The sequence below is a fragment of the Mytilus galloprovincialis genome, chromosome 2 (assembly GCF_965363235.1).
Source record: "Mytilus galloprovincialis chromosome 2, xbMytGall1.hap1.1, whole genome shotgun sequence".
Taxonomy (NCBI): domain Eukaryota; kingdom Metazoa; phylum Mollusca; class Bivalvia; order Mytilida; family Mytilidae; genus Mytilus; species Mytilus galloprovincialis.
Genome location: NC_134839.1, coordinates 47720758 through 47736770, shown reverse-complemented (window position 1 = coordinate 47736770; position 16013 = coordinate 47720758). Strand labels below are relative to the sequence as shown.

The 16013-nt window shown below is 31.6% G+C and overlaps 2 long non-coding RNA genes across 2 annotated transcripts; one reads left to right on the top strand and one right to left on the bottom strand.

The window, feature by feature from the left end:
* Positions 1 to 1742: 1742 nt before the first annotated feature.
* Positions 1743 to 7734, bottom strand: LOC143063722 (uncharacterized). Its single transcript, XR_012975085.1, has 2 exons — positions 7545 to 7734; positions 1743 to 5974 (listed from the first exon to the last, which is right to left on the bottom strand). It is a non-coding gene; the product is annotated as an uncharacterized LOC143063722 (long non-coding RNA).
* On the top strand, positions 4703 to 6488 carry LOC143063721 (uncharacterized). The gene is made up of 3 exons (XR_012975084.1): positions 4703 to 4951; positions 5270 to 5414; positions 5883 to 6488. It is a non-coding gene; the product is annotated as an uncharacterized LOC143063721 (long non-coding RNA).
* Positions 7735 to 16013: the final 8279 nt, after the last annotated feature.

Below are 16013 nucleotides of genomic sequence, written 5' to 3'. Positions count from 1 at the left end.
AAACCAAGAAAATGCTTATTTGGGCCCTTTTTGGCCCCTAATTCCTAAAATGTTGGGACCAAAACTCCCAAAATCAATACCAACCTTCCTTTTGTGGTCATAAACCTTGTGTTAAAATTTCATAGATTTCCATTCACTTTTACTAAAGTTAGAGTGCGAAAACTAAAAGTATTCGGACGCCGGACGACGACGCCGACGCCAACGTGATAGCAATATACGACGAAAAATTTTTCAAATTTTGCGGTCGTATAAAAACCAACAGGTATTGAAAAAAAAAGTTCTATTTTTTTTTTTTTTTCAAAATTGTTATTGTGTTACTGTTTTCTTGTTCAAGTTATATTTATAAAGCCTAGTGTGAGTCTGTGTCATTGTAAAATCTTTCAAAGATAAAAGAAATAGAGAAGTACAGTTTCCATTGCCTGCAGTTAATGTAGTTATTGCAATAGATTGCACATTTGGCATTTTCAGTTATTTGATATACATGATTGGGGACTGGGTATTAAGCTAACATTAACCTTGGTTAATGTTACACCCAGAATATGTCCTGATACTCTTGGCATTGACAATAACTGTTTATGCAAATATGTGCTTTCAACTGTTGCATTAACTGTTGTTGCAATGATAATCACAGATTGATGATTTGGAGAAAGTGAAAAATTTGTTTAATTGACAAGTGAGGGTTATCACAACTTTTTTCATTCTGTTGGTTTTTATTCTTTTATTTAACTTGGGAAGCGATAATAAATTCGTGAAAAAATTCAACTGTTCTAAAACTTTCTGAGATTTTTAGAGTGTCAGACATACACCACAGAATGTAAAGTAATGTTGTATATATATACATTCATATACAATTTAAATTATAAAGTTTGTAAAAACAATCCTGTCTCATTGGCCCTCATATTAAATCTTCTTATTTATATTAATGTCTGCTCTAAGATTTTGTGCAGTACTGCCTGTGAACAGATGTTTCAGACACAATCAGACTTTTTTTTATTTGTGAACATCTTGATTGTTATCTGTAATGCATGAAGAACTTGTTACTTTAGCTTTTCAGAATGAAATTGATTACCGATTGGTCATAATGGGTTTCCTTTAATCTTTATTGCATACACCTCACCATTCTTTTCAATTCTTTATTTTTCATGTGTAGCCAAATATAGCGAACTTTGCTCATTGCTGAATACCAAATGGTGACCTTCTGTATAGTTGCTTTTATCAATACTATTTCATTGATGGTTGACAGTTTCTCATTGGCCACCATACCACATTTTCTAATCGTTATACATAAAATATATTTTGGGATAAATTGTGCATACTTTGGCATGTTCATTTCTAACTTACAAGATTTGAATTTTAGCATAACTCTAAGAGTTTGAACTAACTTCTCTTGATATATTGTGTTTTGTTTTACTTTTGTAATATTTCACCTTTTTTTGTCAAGGTGTTGACAACCATCTTTTAACTTAGGAGTATGTATATTCAACTGGTCCTTTGTCTCTCATGTAAACTTAAAGGATTGTTTAACTACTGCTTTTTGTAAATTGATATTTCTGAACATTTATTTCTTTGGTTTGTTTATCCGATGAAGTGTTCTGCATACATGAGTGTAATCTTTTTCATTTAATGGTTCAATTTCTTAAAAGATTTCAGTTATATTAATGTTGCATGTTGAAAACATTTGTACATTGAAAGCAAGCAATTGCAGTTCTTTCTTTGATATAATCATTAAAAATAACTATATGTGTATGGTATCAATTTATTAACCTTGCTTTTTGGCAATGAATTAATTACGTTTGTACTACATGTAAAGGAATCACTTATATTGACAGGTTAATATCTATCTTGTAAACTTCATTGATTACATTTAAATACATTAAAATAATTAGACAATATCTTTATCAATACATTTTTATTACATCTTCATTCCTTTATTTCACATGACTAAAAGTAAATTTGACAATGGTAATAAACAATCAATGAACAAAATAAAAATTGAAATCAGATAATAACTGTACAACTCAACACATACTTCTAAATATTTCAGACTGCACTCATTGTGCAAAGATTAACTGACGGTGATGCAGGAATTAACTATATCATATCTCATCCTGAGCATATTGTTCATCCTGAGGTTAAAAAGATTCTCATGAAAAAGAATATTGCTAATCGTGTATGTACTATTATACCAACATTATTTAAAATAAATATGAGACATTTATATATATGTATATAGCCATATGTCTGATGACACTTTCAAAAGTAATAAGGGGTATGGTACGGAAAATTATTCTAACATCATGTACCTCAAATGATTGCTATACATTTTACTGTCAATTTCAAACTCTGTTATGAAATTAAATTTTTACCACTGTATAAAATTATCCTCTTAAGTGTCCCATTATTCAAATCTCTTATTCTTTACTCCCCAAAAACCTTGAATTTATTAACCATGAAATTTGAAACATGTAATTATATATGGAAAACAAAAATATATACAATATACGACAAATAAAATAGAACAGTAGTTACAGAGTAAACAATAATATTAGCACAACATATGTGGTATAATTTTCAAGCTGCATTATTATGATAGCTTAGTTTGTACCAATTTGGCCAAGAACATTAAAAAAATAGGTAAAAATTCTATTTTGCACAGATCTATACCCTGGACATGATTTAACCAAATGAAATTTGTCCTGTAAACATCTTTGTCAGATTTACTTTGACAACATATTCGTTACAAATGTGTTTGGATATATGTATAAGACCACACCAAACGTACCAGTATTCGTTAGTTAAACAAATTATACATTAGTTGTTTTCCATTGGTTGATTTTAAAAATGACCACTGTGTTGTATGGCAAGCTTACAGCCTAATCATCAAATTGAAAAACTGTGGTATTAATGTTTTTTTAAAGTCTGAGTTTTTGTATAGTCTTACATTTTTGTCATGTAGTGCAAGGCAAATGTTGAGGAGAATCTTCAGTAACGTGTAATTTGATACAAAATTCCAACAAACCAGTTTAATTTCAAAATAAATACAAAATAAAGGGACAAACTACTTAACTACTTAAAGTGGGTGAAGATGTACGTATGTTATTTTTAATGATAAAATGCATTGTGGTCAGGCAGATGAAAGAAAAAAAAAGTAAAACTTAAAAGTATGAAAAAAATAAAATAAAAATGCCCTTGATGTTGAAGAGTTGATCCGTAAAAAAAATTCAAATATCATCCAACTGATAAAATTACTTGTTTATAGATAACACATCTTGTGGTGGATGAAGCACATTGCATCCTATCCTGGGGAAACTCTGATTTTCGGCCTGCTTACCAGAAGCTAGGTCTACTCAGAGCTGTAATGAAAGACTCAAACATCTTAGCTCTAACAGCAACAGCAAATGGCATGTCTCAAAAAAATATTTGCTCATCACTGAGAATGAAAGAGCCAGTAATTATTGTTGAATCACCAGATAGGTAGAGACATAAGCTTATTAAAAATTTAGAAACATGATATTATGAAATGTGATGTGGTATGATTGCCAATCAGACAACTATTAATCAGAGATGAAATGAAAAGAGCTTGACTCATCAGATGGATACTTATAAAAAAACATTTAAACCAAAAAATATAGTGGAGTTGGCAATGTACTTACACATCCCCACAATAAAAAGACACTAAATCTATATCTGATATATTGTACACACATCTACTGACAGTTAGTTCACAGCCAATAACAAAATGAAAAACATGAAAATATATCTCAATATATGTATAAGTTATAATTTAACTTTTGATTATACATTTCATACATGTACCTATCATAGTATCAATTTATTAAAACTTGGGAATGGTGACTATAAAGCTGACAATACATTATGAATATTTTATAACAGTTAACTATCAATAATAACTCTATTTTTTTGTGATTCATTTGTAAACAGATATATTATGTGAATGATGAGTATTTGCAAAAAATACCAGTTGATGGAATGTTAAATTTCTCGAGCCTTAAAAAATTTCAGTTTTATCTCTGATACTCAGTCAGACACTGGAATTAATTAAGAAGCACATTCTTCTTATAAAATCCTGACTCACCGAGAGTCTTTAAGTCTTAAATACAAGAGCACTACACCACTTGATCTGGTGCCCCAATATGTAATTTCGTAGGTCACCGAAAGCATATAGACCATGGTATTATTTTAACCATATATAAAACACACATTTCTCTACTGGAATACATACAAACTGATTGTTTGTTTGTTTATCAAATATTTTCAAAAATTATAAAGTCATTTAAAACAATTGGACTGTATACTAAAGCATTCCTTGTATTCCAGTAATCCCCAAACAATATTCTTAGCCATGTGGACAACATACCCATGGTGAACCAGTTAAGGTTTACAATAAAAATGTATACGCAAAATATATACCTATTCTCGCACCATTGTAGCACCTAAGGTAAATACCCTGGCGGTGTTTAAAAATGATCGATATTCATTTGATAACAGTAAATTGGTGAAAAAATACACTAGCTATCAACCAATCAAAATCCAAGATTCTTACATAAGGTGTAATTGCATAAAAAAATTCTTCAAAATCAAATTAGAGTTTATCTGTTATAACCCTGGTTGTACAACTAATTCATTAAAATACACATAACATTTTCTTGTAAATAGACCAAATGTGTACCTCAGTGTAGAAAAAAGACCCCCATCTACTGGAGGGGAAAATACTGCAGAGGAGTCAATGTTCAAAACAGTGGATCCCATAATCCAAGAACTTAAAACAAAAATGGAAAACTACAGAAAAACAATAGTATATGTACCCTTAAAATGGTGTGGGGTGCTTCACCAGAGAACTGTGACATCTATTGGAAATGTTACTTCAGATACTGAGGCAGAGAGTTTTTCTCCTATAGTTTCTCAATATCACTCACCACAGTCACAGCAGGTACTCATAAATATACCAAAATTCCAATTTCATTTATTACCCTGATTGATTTTTTACTATTTATTTTTCTGGACAATAGTTCTTTGTAAAAGTAAGCCATCAATTTATGTCATCCTTTGTATTTTTTTAAATTTTGTTTTAACATTTTGGAATTTTCTAGGTTCCATTTCTCAATATATTAAGATTCAAGGAAGAAACCTCCTATAACAGTGAATATCATCTATAACATTTGTCATTATTTTAAAATTATAAAACCTTGGTTTAACAATGATTGAGATCTGTTCTTATCAAAGTTTTGAAACCATATCTCCTTCACAGCTAAAAGCTTGGATCACCCAAGACATGAAGGATTTGGAAAAAGGAAGTCTAAGACTACTGTATGCAACTGAGGCATATGGCATGGGAATCGATGTGCCTGATGTGAGGCATGTGGTACATATTGGGCCTCCAAGTACCATGGAAAGTATGTTACATGAAAACAATATTGAAATCCAACTGTTTTCCTATTAAACATTAAGTTAAAACACAGTTCTTGGTCTTAAATTTAAAGAATTAGAATTATTTTTTAATCACATATTGTTCATCCAATCCATAAACCAAATAGTTGACTTGTAATTTTAAGTATCCACAAAATACATGTAAAATGAAAAGTTTAATCAATTAACCATGAAATGAAATAACCTCAAGGTCAGATGAATCATGCAAGATAGACTTTCAATTATTTCAACTATTTGATTGAGTTGATCCAACCTATAATGGCAACTAAGAAACGGAAGTTTAAGAAATAGCTGATGTAAGCCACACTTTATTGTAGTTTAACATGGGTAGGCATTATTACAATTAAGATAATTTCTATGTTGGATATGTATAAGTATAGAGTGGTTGTGTAGGCTCTTCTGTAATGTTTGATCAACTGATATTTTACTTACAGCTTTTGTTCAGGAAATCGGAAGATGTGGAAGAGATGGTGAGCCCTCAAGTGCAACTCTTTTCTATAACAATACAGATTTATGTTCAACAAATCTAAATGAAAAAATGAAAATGTATGTGAAAAACACATCAATATGCCGCAGACAAGTATTACTTAACCACTTTGAGGCAGAAGTAGATAAAACAAGAAATGCACACAACTGCTGTGACATCTGCAGGAGAACATGTCAATGTTCACTGTGTATTTCCACACACATTGAAATCACTTCTGCATCAGAATCTTTGTTATTTAATAAAAAACAAAAGGCTGTGGCCCTAAATATGTTGAAAACCTATTTCAGATCTGAAAATTGTATTCAAAATTCTGTTTTGCCACAAATTTATACAGGTTTGTCTGAAAATCTTGCTCTCAAAATTTCTGTAAATAAGCGTTATGCAGACCCTCAGGTAGTATCAGAGGATTTCCCAGATTTAAAGCAGAGTTATGTTCTTAACATTTCTAAAATTATAGCCAGAGTAGAAAGCATCTAGATATGACTGTACAAATACAGTGTCTATTTAAATTTGTATTCAAGGTAGTATGAGACCAATGTAATTTTGATTTGCTGACGGCTGTTAACTTTTTAGTATGAAAAAAATAAATTTGATGCATTAATGCAATTAGTAATGTAAACATTTATTTATTCCATTACAGATGTAAAAAATACAAATATCTGAACGAAGAAGAAATAAACATTTAGTATATATATTTTCTCAAATTTATCAATACAATCACCTTTGCAAACTACATTTTGTTTAAAGTTTAATATAGGCCAATGTACAGACTTCAACAATGAGCAAAGCACAAACTGCACATAGTGAATTAAAAAATAAAAATAAGCACTATATTTATAGTTTTATAAAATTTAGAAAACTACATTTTGGCATTTTGTAAGCAAATAATTTGTAGAAATGCTCTCATACTACCTGGAGTAGGTCTGATATAATCAATGTGTGTTAAAAGCATCTATAATGATAAATTTCAATAGGATTACAAGGGAAAAGAGTTTTTGTGTTTCTTGAACCACTTCTGTAATTTCAAACCATCTACTTTCTCACACAGTGACTTAGGAATATTTTTAAAAGTTTCATATGATCTTCCTTCTTTATGAGTAAATGGCAAAATTTCTCTTAAATCCTCCATAATAACACATACTTCATCATCATAGCTTTTATCTTTGTGTCGTTTGGCTCTAACAAGAGTTCCAACTTCAGTGTCAAAGTTACTTGCAATTTTGTGTATGCTTGGTAGAGCTGAAGTCTTATGCTCAATTGTTGAATTTTCTTTGTTTGAAAACATATGTTTAATGTGTTTTTTGCTTTCTTTTACGTTCCATTCTTGAACTAAATCAGCGGGAACATTGCCATCTTTCCTTCCATGAAGGTTTACAAAGCTAGCACAGAATACCTGACAGGCTTCTTGTAAACCCATTACAGAATATTGCTGTACTAGCATTCGTAAAATCTCCTTAGGGTACTTAGCACATATACTATGGCCTCTGAGCTGCACCATCATCATTTTAAGGAGTGGGAGAAACTGTTCCCTTACTGGTTCCTTACAAAGATTAAGAAAATATCGGAAGATCAGTCCTACTTCCAATGAGTAATGGGCATAATCTTTTACCTTGTCAGGTTTCAATTTTTGGAAAGTATACTCAGATACTGCCACAGGAATATGTATTGTTTGCCCATTATCTAGCAGTAGTTCTATGTATTCATTAATCTCTGTTGCATCTGTAAAATAAATAACAAAATCCTTTCATCCAATATAATTATCAATTTGATTATACAAATATATACATGTATGTTACATTGAGCCAATACAATTATCTCTTAAATGTCATAGTAATTTATTTCAACATCTGAATATTTTAGTTGGCATTGAAAAAATAGGAGAGAGCACAATCTGAATGTCAATGAAGACTTTGTGATTGATAAAATGTATAGCTTTCACCTCTAAATATGTTATATCTGCCATCTTAGGCTATCCAGTATCTTTTGTTCTTCAGCAAACAATAATCATACACTGAACTCAGGAGCTGAAAAAAAAAATAAATATATGCTTTTTTATATCACTTAAATCAACACTAATCATGTTTAATAACATTTAAGATAGTACACAGTTAAAAGTCTTTATTTTTGCATAGTTTTACTATTTCTTTTTTTGTAACTGTCCATTATATTTCATTTATGATTTTTGACCAAAATAGTAAGTGTCCATTTCTTCATGATATTCCGATAAGGCCTTTTATCATAAAGCTGTCATGGATGTGTGTGTTTCTAACAAATTGTCCAAAATTATATTTTTTTCATAATTTTCTTTTAGTAACAAAATATTGTTAACCTTTTGTTCATATGCCTAGTATTTCTTTGCCACCAATTTTCAATTTATCTTTTCATGACCCGAGTCATTTTAGACTTTAAATCATATTCTTATCAGCAACCTATCTTAAGGTGTTGGATTACTTCTGTTCTTTTTTCCTGATATTTATTTTTAAGATGTTTTCAATGGTTGTTTAAATGTGATGAGTCAATCTTTTTTAAAAAATGTTTGAATATTGTTCTTTGTTGTTTTATACCACCACCATTCAATATTTTAATCACACAAAAAAATTGTTAACACTACATTATATATTCAGTTTCAAGAAGGCATTGCAAGTAACTTGATATCTAGAGGTCCATATTGGTTTATATTGATATTCTCCTACATGTGTACTTGTATCATAATTTGTATTTGTATTTTTGAAATGCATGCATTGTTTGTGTAAGTTGCTATACTAAAGTCATGATTGTATCCTGATCAGGACATAATGAACTTCTATATATTGTTTGTTAAATAATAATTAATAAATTAATTACATTACATGTTACACTTTTGGTTTTTACTTCTGACCCTGAGTAATTTCATGTTTTGTTGTACTCATAAAAATGATAAAACTTGAGTATAATCTATAAGATATCATATCTGTTTCCAAGTGAGCCCCAAAATAGAGGTTAAATAAGCTGTCATATTCCTTCAGTATGGTTACATGTAAATGTAACAGTAAGGCCACACTAATTTAATTTCTTGTTCTACGGATTTTTGGACTTCAAAAATTGGGGCGAGCAAGCGATTTGAAAATTTTAATAAAAAAATATTTGATTTGGAAATTTTTGAGGCGAAGCTTGAAAAGTAAAGGCGAGCGGCTATATTTTTTTTTTGTAAACATAAAATAGTAGGTTTTGACAATTTTAAAACTGATCACTTGTACTTTGACCATGTTGACATTTCTTTATTTTTTGGAATTGCTATATGTATGTGTGCCAATTAATGAGACAATTCTTCATCCTAAAAACAATTTTATAAGTATCCCTTTTAATGAGGGGTCAATATAAGTTATAATGTATTTTTTGGTAAATAACACTTTTTAGTACAAAAGGCCTCATCTTTTCCCAAAGAACTGTATATTTATCTGGTATTAAATGATAAAAACATGTCCAAGAATTTTGTGATATTCCTTGACCTTAGACATTTTAACACATTTTATTTAATATTATTTAAAACAAGCGGACACCTCTAGTTGTTTAAAATATGATGTATTTCACCTTTTTTTAAGTAATAAAATTGAAGTTTTTCAATTGATTTGTATAAAAGCACTATACAAATCCTTAGTATTTCTTTTCTACAACAGTAAAATGATCCCATATGAGCTCTGTTAACACAGGGCATTGACCCAGACCAAACAGCAAGCTATAAGGGACACAAAATTATAAGTAAAATTGAGAAAGGAAATGGGGAATGTGTCAAAGCAACAACAACCCGACCATAGAGCAATCACAATTCGAACTAGAAAACCAACGATCTTATTTATATATACTCGGCGAGGTATCCACTTTATGGACTCTACCGTACTACAGACTTACCAGGCGTTGGTTCACTTTCGTTTGTAATTGAAATTATTTATATATACAAACGGGAAAATAACAAATAATTTTTAAACATCAACAAACGATATCTACATTGTAACTGCTGAACGACAGGCCCCTGAAGCAATCAGGAAAGGTGCTTAAACATGCGGCGGGTATGGATTAGTTTTGTATTGCCAGCATATATGCAGTTGAAGGCATTTCTTTCCGAAGTTCTTTGAAGTTTATTCTAACAACGAAAATTTCTTAATAGAGAATTTAAGTAAGGGAAAGGAAACCAAAGTTTTGTTTTGACTGGTATTTTCCTCTGTTACATATTTCTATCGGAGCACTCCCACTTTAGTCTTGGGATAAATGTGTATCATGCTGAATCAAATATTATTTCAGATATTTACACAAATGGGGTGCTTATAAGTTTAAAATCGTTATATACAAGTAAGACTGTATATATCTTTTTATAATATTTACAAAAACGGTTCGGAAAATGGACACGATTACATTTCCCGATGCGGGAAGCGGGAATAAAAAAAAAATAGGTGCGGGCGGGTCCGTCGAACAAGGAATTAAATTGGTGTGGCCTAATATAAAATTTATTGCAACATTGGAGGGTAATTGTGGGAATGCAATGTCGGGTAAGGAACCAATTAATCATGAATGTAACAATAATATTTGGTTCTTTATAATACAGTTGTATTGTTACATTTCCATCTAACTGTAGCCAGTGCTTTTTTTTTAATTAGCAATAAATTTTTGATCTGTGTTTTAGGAGTAGAATATTGGGAACAATCAGCCTGTGAATTAGAAAGGTTCTCACTAGCCCTTCTTCTACATATAAAAATGATGCCTTTAAAATCTATTTCATATTTGTGGGGTTTGGATCGATCCTTCCATGGTGTCAATATTATGTGTCTTTATTATTTTCAATTTGACCTAAGTACATCAATCAAAACCTTTTGTCTAGGGACATAATTCTACAAGGCCAATCCTCACCCATATTCACACCATAAAAAGTGCAAAATAAAATAGTGGGTTGAAGGTGATTGCAAGAAATTCTGAAAAACTGGTCAAGACTCGCGATGTCAGAACGATTAAAATAGGCAGTGTCTGCGCGTACCCGCATGTGGGTACGAATAGCAAAATTGCCGTTCGTAGGCTACGCGTACCCACATCCGGTTTTATAATAAATTGCCATCGGATCGGGAATTAAACGTAAAATATATACAGAAATTATCGCAATTAGTGAATAAAATTGATCAACTACATTGTGTACTTAGAAGTTTTGTAAACATTTATGTAAGTGAACAGTTTTTCTCGGTTAATAAATATTCTTAAAATGGGAAAAGAGTGATAGATACATGTTGGGCAGACATTTCAAAGTTATCATTAAATTAAATTGGAACAATTTGTTCAAAAGTATCAGTCGATTAATTTTATACAATTGTATATAAAAACAAACTCAGAATCAATTGCACCTGCAGAGAAAAAAAGAACTGGAAACACAAAAAATAAAGAGTAAATCAAGTTTTACAGAATAATTTGTTCCTGTATTCACGGAGGCAAAAAATTCTAAACAAGTTCGCCCAGGAAAAATGAAGGCCTAATACATTATTTCTGAAAAACAAAGGCCGATGCCAATAATCTTCTATGAAAGCTTCGTTAATAAATAACAAAATGTTTGACGAAAATGTAAACATTCAGCGCATCAAAAAATATTTTGCCTCTGAGGCGTGGAAGCAACTTAAAATTCGGATATTATATATTATAGGACTATAGTTTACAGGGACTGTATATTTCATTTTCAATCAGTGTGCATTTAATTTGCAAGGTTTATTATATATTATTAACTTATAAATACAATTCGAAAATATTATTTGTCATACCCTTCACTCGTTCTACTCGAAATCCCCATATTATCGATAATTTCTGTATATATTTCACGTTTAATTCCCGATTTGATTGCATTTTATTATAAAACCGGATGTGGGTACGCGTAGCCTACGAATGTCAATTTGACTATTCGTACCCACATGCGGGTACGCGCAGACACTGCCATTAAAATATGTTTTTCAGCTCATTTTTCGTTAAAGCAGCTATTTATACACTTCTTTTCATGAAGAAATCTATATACAGGGAAAATACAGGGAAAATTATGATAATTTATGGTTTACATTGTTTGTTTCGTCTCCTATCTGTGTAATTGAAGCTGGTGTTGCGAGTAAAACATAAACAATGGACAAATTGGCCACTTCAAAAGCTTGCCCATCTGAGAATATAGGATTTGCATATTTAAAACCGAATAATATCGTTCAGATGATATATAAGTTTCTTATTTTCAACTTGGGCAACACAAAATTACTTCAGTCAACAGTTTCAGTGCTTTATGTCCTGCTCTCACATCTTTGAAGCGAAGAATTTGAACGACCAGGGTGAATGCGCATGCTCGGAAATCGGCTGTTTGAAATAGTAAAATTAGCCCATACCGGACGGTATTGTCAAGAATTTCAATAACGGCCGGGAAACAGACTAGTTAAATATAAACGTAACGTCGTTCCCGGCAAATTTGACAGTTGCCGATTTAACGTTACGAAATTCCGCCAACATGTGACGTCCGAATAACATCTTTTGTTTTCTAGCTTGTTATGAATCCTACATTTCTTTAGTTACTTGTATTTACATACTTTATATTGTTAAATCGGTGTCGAGACGTACGAAATCATGCTTGCTTTCTTTATAATTCATATGTGTGCATGTACTGACAGTTATTTACATGATTTAACCTTGACCGGCAACGGACTATATTCTTACACGCAAGGATAAGGCGTGTTAAGAACTATAAAAACCGGACTTTTCTGATAACGAAACGAATTTGAACCAAGCTTGAAAGAATCCGAGAGGTAATAACGCATACACGAAAAACACATTCAAACGTTTTAACATATTGTATTTCATTTACCTGTATTTATTATTATTGATAATAATAATCTCTGATACTTTTAAAAGTTGTTTAGTCATTATTTAATATCCAGAAACCAAAGATATTGTTTTGAATTAAAGATTGGCAACAATCTTTACACTGGTGGCAGCGGTGGGATATTTAGTCATTATTTAATATCCAGAAACCAAAGATATTGTTTTGAATTAAAGATTGGCAACAATCTTTACAGTCTCCATCCAGAAAGAATGCTAAATTCATACATGCTGCAAAGCAAAAACAATTTCCCTTTCAGTTTGAAGCATTGGTTTCACAATACAATGTCGTGTTTCGTTGTAAAGGAGAGACGGGTATCTCATCGTCACTGCCTCAAAGACATTCTTAGATACAAGAAGATGTGACAACAGGTGCAAACAAATTTAGCGGCTTTAATCTTTTTAAATAGGCACCAACATTCACCTTACACTGAAACAGTAGTGTTACATCATAACCCAAAAAAAACCAATATAAAATATTAATTGAAATGGCTTAACTCGACTAAAAAACATTAACATTAACAAAAACAAGTGAACATACACTGAAAGAATAAATTTGATCGATGGCATAATATTAATACAAAATTATTTTAAAAAGTGGGGTTAGATGTAAAACATTATCAGAAAGTTTAGAAAAATGCCGCCAAATAAAATTATGTACCCTTTATACACTTGTAAATAACAAACTATTTTGTTGTAAGGTATGCACGGAGTACGGAAATATCAGGTCTTTACGTACAATCTAATGAATTACTAGTTTACTGATGTTAAAAAATAAATGAAGAAGTCTTAGTGATATATCAAGGTGTATTCTAAGGATACGCGTCTCGTGTCATACATTTTCAAAGTACAGAATCAGAACTGATTAAAATTATTGGATATATGTGTTCTGTTGGAAAAAAGGCCTTTTTAAAATTCAGAAACTACACAGGTTCTTCGTAAATAGAGCGAAAAACGATCATTGAACGTATACATATCATAATTTGCAATGTTATATGAAAAATATGAAACACAAATGAAACCACTGATTCAGAAACAAATACGATAATGGTAGCTTAAACGCTTAAATTTTCCCTTTTACTAACTTAACTGCAGTAAAAAAGTATTTCTACCTTAAACCTTACTCGTATACTGAATTTGATCAATGCATATTTTCAACAACATCTCAAGATTTTAATACTCCTTACAGAAAAAAACCATTTACTGGTATATATTTAAAAAATATCATGGTGAAGTTAAGTGTTTTGCCTCAGTGTTCGCATGGTAGGGTGTTCGACATGACTGTGAAAGGTCATGCGTATGATCAGAGACAATGTCTCACCAGACTTTACAATTGGTATGTGCTGCTTGAAGTCATGTTATGTACCCGAGCAGGGTGACGGAATGTTACACTGTCAGCCAGCTCATTTTAAGTTAAACATAGATATAAGGAGATGTGGTATGGGACAACTCTCCATCAAAGTCACAATATCGGGAAGTTTGCTTACTAGGACAAGTAATCAATTACTATTACACGAAACATCTCATCGCTCTATAATTATAAAAAAAAAAAAAGATGTGGCATGATTACCAATGAGACAACTCTCCACAAGAGAACAAAATGACACAGAAATTAACAACTATAGATCACTATACGGCCTTCAACAATGAGCAAAGCTCATACCGCATAGTCAGCCATAAAACGCCCCGAAATGACAATGTAAAAGGCTCCTGACTTGGAACAGGCACATACATACAGAATGTGACGGGGTTAAACATGTTAGCGGGATCCAAACCTCCCCTATAAACCTGGGACAGTGGTATAATAGTACAACATAAGAACTAACTATAAAAATCAGTTGAAAAAGGCTAAACTCATCAGATGGATAAAAATACAAGTGGACATGCACGGGTACTTGTAAACCCTAACAACTAAAAGGACACTAGGTACAGATCTGAGAGTTCTCGCAGTTAACTGACAGCTAGTTCAAAGCCTCTAACAACTAATAAAAAAACATGCATCTAAGTCGAAATTAGATGTATGTAATATCTTCCATTGGGTATAAGCAGCAATTGTCCAGACCAACTATACACAGAAACAATCGTTTGTCTTTGAGAAAACAAAGACGCAAAGCTGTATTAAAAAAATGATGCAAAGTTAATAAATAAACGAATATCTTTCGAGATAATTTTCAAAACAAAGCTTTTAAAGCGGTTATCGTCTATATAATTGGTTATCAAAGGTTTATAATTTAGTACGCTCAAAATTATCTCAAAATTGGTGACTATCTATCCCAAAAAGAGGGACGAAAAAAACCAGAGGGACAGTCAAACTCATAAATCGAAAATAAACTGACAGCGACATGGCTAAAAATGAAAAAGACAAACAGACAAACAATAGTACACATGAAACAACATAGAAAACTAAAGAATAAGCAACACGAACCCCACCAAAAAACTGGTGGTGATCTTAGGTGCTCCGGAAGGGTAAGCAGATCCTACTCCACATGTGGCACCCGTCGTGTTGCTTATGTGATAACAAATCCGGTAAATAGTCTAATTCGGTAGGTCACATTTATGAAGGGGAGGGAACTGTAGTTACGACGTAAGGAACATATCCGATATTATTTGTGAAACGGTTATTCCATAACGGTCAACCAACTCGTGATGGCGTCCGTAAAATTTACGAAGGGATGATTTCAAGTTCATCATTTGGAACTCTTGCTTTAACAGCTTCCTTGTGAGCAGCAACCCTCTATCAAGAAAATCATGATAGGAAATGCAAGCACGGGAATATCGTATCAATTGGGAGATATACTAGTATACCCCGTATGCAGGTGTTGCTGGAATGTTGCTACTTAGAAATGGAAAGTTCACAATTGGAAAGCTGAAATCATCTCTTTTGTCGTAAAGTTTTGTTTTCAACAGACCCTCATTGTCAATTACTATATGTAATTCAAGATATGAAGCCGACTTAACTGTATCTGTAGTATCCTTTATCTATAGTTCGATGGGAAAGATGCGTTCAACATAGTCACCAAATTTTGAATTATTATATTATATTATACACGAGGTAGAAACCTAAGTGTTTGCAGAAAAAATATCTTTCATTTGATTTCTTTCGATAAATAACGAGTTAAATATCGAGGAATTAAAAAATGATTTAACACTTGCACATCAGTCTCGATACCGAAATCAATTACAGATATTGAATAATAATTTTGAGCAATATAAGTAAAGT